Genomic DNA, 6150 nt, shown 5'->3' with positions numbered 1-6150 from the left:
TAACAGCTGTGAGAGATCGGCGGTGGTGTATGACGGGATGACAGAGTGAGGATGCTCAAAAAAAAACAGGTGAGATTATAATGATGTATTGAAGAGAGGCCGACAGATTGTTGTTCAAATAGGGCGTGGGAAGAAGCCTCTCCCCACTGAATTGTCACTGCTGAATTGAGTTATGAAGTTATAATGTCAATATTTGTGTATGCTCGTTTTTGTGTCGTTGTTCCTCCACTGATGACTGCTTTGAGGAGTGCTGCACTCTGAGCTCCTTTCTTGCATGAAAGTGGCAACATAATTACATTTTGAATTATTTTTGTTAAGAAGAAAACACAAAAATGAGGATGTGCAAAGCTCCCAACTGCACTGAGAGTTAAACTACGTATCAGAGCGACCTGACAGGTGTCCCCTGGAGTTATTTCTGATTTTGCTTATCTGGCCGGTGTTCAGGAATAGGTCCATTTCCAGGTTCACCACCGGACAGCACAGCTTGCTGACTGATACTTTATCAGTTATTGGTTTCACACGTTATCAGGCTGCTGAGATTGAAGCCTGCACAGATATAGACACCGCAACCTTGGGAACTAAAAAAGTCAGTAGTTGACAAGTTGGGAATGAGACTCAATAGCTTTCTTTCATATTCGACCTATAAATGAGCTTGATAGAAGAATTTTAGCTTAAAACACTCAAAAATTTACTTTAATTATCATAAGAGTTTGAAGAAATACCAGTTTCAATGGGTTAGGATTTGTCTCACAGAGATCTCCACTGACATTAGCATGCTAACCAGCTGGCCTTGGCCCGTCTTATCGTAATACTGCTTTGTGCCTCCAGAAGCAGTCATGTGTCACTCCCTGTCTGAATGGTTCATTTTGCAAATATTAATTCCTTGCAAGAAATCATGGCAAAACCAAACCAAAACAAACAAACACACAACAAGAAAGAAACAGAAGCAAAACAAGAGCTTTCCAATGCTGGAGACAACTCATCTACACTGGTAAGTAAACAGCTGCTAACATTTTAAATTCTATAAAAGCTTATAGCTTATAAAAAGGTTGCTATATTTGTACACAGGTTAGAATTTTTGCACTCCAGTTTTTTTAATGGGTTTTTGGTCAGATGCAGGCTCTACGGTTAACACAAACTAAAGAAATGTTCACAACAGTTGCTAACGAGTGGTTAAATGAGACTATGGCGATGTCAGGGCAAACTATTGTAACTAAGAACTTGTAGATTGATCAACTTATAGTTAACTGATCAGTGCTTACATGTGGTGACACTAAAGGCATGCATCCGCTATATAAATCATTTGCAGCCAAACGTTAGCCTTTAACTTCTGTCGATTTCATTTACACGTCCCAATCCCAAAAGTGGTGTGAAGATTATCTTGCTTCACAAAAAATGTGTGTGTGTGTGTGTGTGTGTGTGTGTGTGTGTGTGTGTGTGTGTGTGTGTGTGTGTCATAAACCTCTGATCACCACGGATCTTATTTCTGCAGTAACCCAAAATCCATTTGAACACTGCCACAGGATTTTAGTTCAGGGAACCAGGGATAACTTCCTGGTTAGTCGACAGAAATATGTCATCTCTGCAGCAAAAAGACAGAAAGAAAGAAAGACCTGAGGGAGTGACTGTGCATTTCCTTGTTTCTGTTTCTGTTTTCCTCAACTTCCTGATGAGATGCTGCTCCCATTTTCTTTGGAGTACAAATTCAACAGGTGACAACAGTTCTTCCAGCACCTTTAACTTTGCAACGCAGTCACACAGTCCAGAACTACTTTGAGTTCTGCACTCGTTCAGGGGGTAAAGCAGACTTACATCCTCAGGACACACATACTCAGGGACGCACACGTCTTCTCCAAGGAGGACACACTCTCTGAGCGTCTCGCATGAGCAAGCACAGAGGGGAGCGAGATGAACACAGGCTGCCACTGCTGTAACCAATCATGGCAGCCACTTATCCTGCTCATTCCCATCAACAGCAAAATTATGTTGCCGCTGTAGCCGTAGAGTTGTGCACGCGTTTGGCCTGAGAATACGAATTTGACCATGTGGAGGAGTGAGATAATTACGACACATCTTTGAGTGAGCAACTTTAAAGAACTGAAAGCATAAAATAATAATAATAATAATAATAATAATAATAATAATAATTTTCAGAATGTGGAAAAATGTGAGGGATGAACCGTGGTATGTGTAGGTGGAAGGTAGGTTGAAGCGGCTTTAGAGCCTGTCCAAGATGTCCATTCACACAAAGCTCTCAGTCTGTCACACCTTCCTCCTGTCACTCACACAAAGCATGCTGGGAGGCATGGTTTCCAGGACAACCGAGAGGCACCTTTCCCTGACAACGGTTCAGAATGCAGAGATGGAGGACATTAGCTTGCACCTCAGGTGTGGCAATATCGGAGCCTATAGCTCGACCACGAGCAAGAACAAAGCAGCAGTGAGGGGAGAAACGTAGGGTTCGATTTTGAAGCAGCGGGAAAAATACATTTGAATGACAGCAGAGCGTGTACATAAATGAAACAGGGGACGAGGTGGGAACTGACATTACCAGCGCACAGTCATTCCTCAATTAACTTTGTAGTCTTTGGTTTTTGCAGCCGGTTAGGCTCCTCCAGAGCTCACTGTGACAGAGGACCCACCGGGAGTTTAAACAGCACTCTGGGTATCTCCTTTTCTCTGGTAAATGAACTAAGCTGCTTCACACTTATAGTGTGAATTAAAATTTCACACACACATACTCCCTCAAAAGACCCTCACACTCTGTCCTAAATATGCAATAACACACTCTCGAATCCCCCTCTCAGCTCCGAAATACATCTTCAAAGAAACCTTCAATCTGCTTAACACATTTTACACACCCGTATACACACACACACACACACACACACACACACACACGGTCATAGCTGCACACACACAGGATCAATGCAAGGAATGGATAGACTTTGTGCTATCGTGTTACTTTCAGCGAAGGCCGAACCCATGAAATTCATGAAGAGGAGACAGAGGCAGAGATGGGTGTGTCATGCGCACGGAAAACACTGGGTACACCGAGAAGACAACACACACATCTCAAGAGAAACACATGAGCGGAGAGGGAGAGCACGGGGGAGTCGAAAATGTGTGTGTGTATGTGTGTGTGTGTGTGTGTTTGTGCGAGAGAGAGAGTGAGTGAGAAGGAGACTGCATAGAGAATTGAGTGCAGTTAGTAGTGTTTCCCCCTCGGCTGAGGCATTAACAAGCCTATAATGGACCCTCTTAAAAAGCCGCCTAGGATCTCCTCCAAAACTAACTGATTTAGAGTGGCCAGGGCCCCCATGGGCAGTGGCCAAGTCCCCCTCTGTCCCTCCCCAGCACAGCTACAGCCAGCCCACGGTGGCAGGCGGCACAGACACACATTGTGTTTGTCTACTGAACCACAAGCAATAGCAGTTTATAACACAATAAAACACCATGAGGAGGCATTAATTGGATATAATAGCCAGGGAATGATTTAGATGATTTAACACCTTTTTTCCAAGACGAGTACATAAAAGAGAGAGAAAAGGAAGAGAGGGAATAAAAAGAGAATTAGAAAATGGACTTACACACCGTTTTCCCAACCTCGGTTTTAAATGTTAGCCCACACAGACACACACGGAACAACACGCTCACACATTAGCGCACAGAACAAGCTGTGTGCATGTATATTTTAAGACGCCGCATCTCTAAATAGTTCATACAAACGTAGCAGAATGCGTTTAAGTGAATAGCTAGTAAATCAAAATCATTTAATCCATGGAAACCGGTCCTATGTCTTTGTTTTGTGTGATTTAGTAACCCTTGAACCGGCGACAGTAATCGGTCCATCACAGATGAAGCTGATCATAACAAGATGTGACAGGCTAGCCGGAAGAAAAAAAAAACACACACACACGCACCCACGTAACCTCTTTATCACTCATCAATGTTTCGACGGCAGCATTTTTATTGACAATGCGAGGACCAGGAAAAATAACAGACTCCAGACTCGCGCAAGCAAATTATCCTCAAGACCCGCTCGCTCACCCTTCGAGATCCTCCATCACCTTATCTCTCCTCCCCGGTCTTCCTCACCTCCCCTTGCGTGAGCTGAAAGGGAGCAGGGCCCTTTGCATGTATGTACATAATTGGCACTTGACTGTCATATCAAATTCATATCAGCGCAGGGTCTTGGGCTGGGAAGAACAATGAGGGCCAGACAAAAGCGCGGCTCCGTTGCTCTGAGAGTCGGCCTGATAACCGCAGCGCAGGCCGGTCAATAAAACCAATCATCTCTAATCTTCTTATGGGGGACTAAACAGTTCCCCCAGATACTCCACAATGCCCACTAGACACAATGCACACCGCACTGTACCAATACCAGAGGCGTGTACCAACGGGGAGGAAAACAATGTCTGAACTGTAACCTCAGCGCACGACCTCATTAACCTTATCTCCAACTGCTTTATTGTCATCTAAACATGTAAAGTCCTGGAGGACATGAAATTAGGTGAAGTTTATGGTATTTGCAGCAACATTTAGAGCAACAGCCTGTTTAACATCAGTCATGATAAGACATTTGAATTTTCAGAAATAATGTTTCAAGCAAATCAGACAGTCGATGCATTTCTTGATACTTGGCCACAGCATATCGATGATATTTGGGACTGTCTAAGTGTATAGTTCACACTTAATGTTTAAAATTAAGAGTAGAATTGTTTTTGGGGGTTTCTGCAGCCTGCATCCTCACATTGTCTGCCCGTGGTTACAGTGATGAAGCGATGTAAAGAAACACCTTCATCTCTTTCGCTCCATTCTGCTGTTTTCTCTGGGAGCAGCTCCTTCAGCGCACAACAGAGATGATTAAAGGTTAGCGTCTTTACACGTTAACTTCCCCCATTTTACCCAGGACGACCCCGTTTTTAAAGCAGCAATTACATAAAAATTCTGTTATTTTATCCATGAATACACACCCCCCAAAATATGATGCATTGAATGATGTCCAAAACACTCCTCCTGTCAGCGGAGTTGCCCCAGACTTGAATACAGCTGTATGCAAAACCTCTCTGATGCTCCAACGCCCCAAAAAAAACCTCTCAACTGGGGCCTACCCAATCTGCAAGAAGGTGTGGGGGGATGGGAGAGGTCACAGGGGTGAGGCTATATGGTTCGTGTAGCTTAATCACCCATGATCCATTTTTTTCCAGATATATGTGTGTGTGTGTATATATATATATATATATATATATATATATATATATATATATATATATATATATATATACTGTCACATATTAAGTAAGGCACAAAATATTTATCGGGGAGAAAATGGACAGATTTACAAAATAAAATGAATGCAACGACACATGAATCAGGCAAAATTATTGAAGAATTCTAACGCTGTATTCGTTTTCTTGCAGTTAGTCATGTCTAAATTTCCCACACATGCGCGACCCGCTTTCTCAATCTTCCTCTCCCTCCCTCGCTCCCCTTCCTAATGATGTTTGGCCGAGGTTCGGGTTAATTGCAGGGTTAACTGACAGTGTTGAGGAGTGCTGTGCTGCGAATATGAGCCGAAAGTGAGGGTTCAGTCATGCTGTACGGATGGAGGAAAAAAAAAAAAAAGCTGTGCACAAGTTTATTGAATTGTTGCAGGTTTACATGGTGTGTGTGTGTGTGTGTGTGTGTGTGTGCCCTGTGTGTCTTTGTGCTCCTCCACATGCACTATAAAACAGCATCAGCTGGGCATGAATGAGCATCAGTAAGAGCAGTGCTTTGAAGGGAGGTTAAACGTGTGCCTTTGTTTTCATGTGAACGGCTGACATGCAGGATTTGTGTAAAACTCACCTCAGCAGTGGTGTCACCTCTGCTCTCTGTCTCGCGGAATTTAGAAAAAAAGAAAAGAAAAACAAACTGTCTTTGCTGCCAATGTTTGGTGTCCTCATTGGAATTTGACTTGTTTTACAACAACTAGTAATGAATATCTGTGGAGGCAGTTAATGCTGCTGGTTATTCAGTGTGTCCTGGAGTACATGACAGAGGAGCAGCTTCAGCAGTGTAGAGGCTAATGATAACATGCATGGAGAGACTTTTCCCAGCTGCATGGTTGCATGGAAACACAGACAAATACACACTCAGGTGAATTTT

The sequence above is a fragment of the Acanthopagrus latus genome, chromosome 7 (genome assembly GCF_904848185.1).
Source record: "Acanthopagrus latus isolate v.2019 chromosome 7, fAcaLat1.1, whole genome shotgun sequence".
In the NCBI taxonomy this organism is placed as follows: Eukaryota; Metazoa; Chordata; class Actinopteri; order Spariformes; family Sparidae; genus Acanthopagrus; species Acanthopagrus latus.
This window is presented reverse-complemented; position numbering follows the sequence as displayed.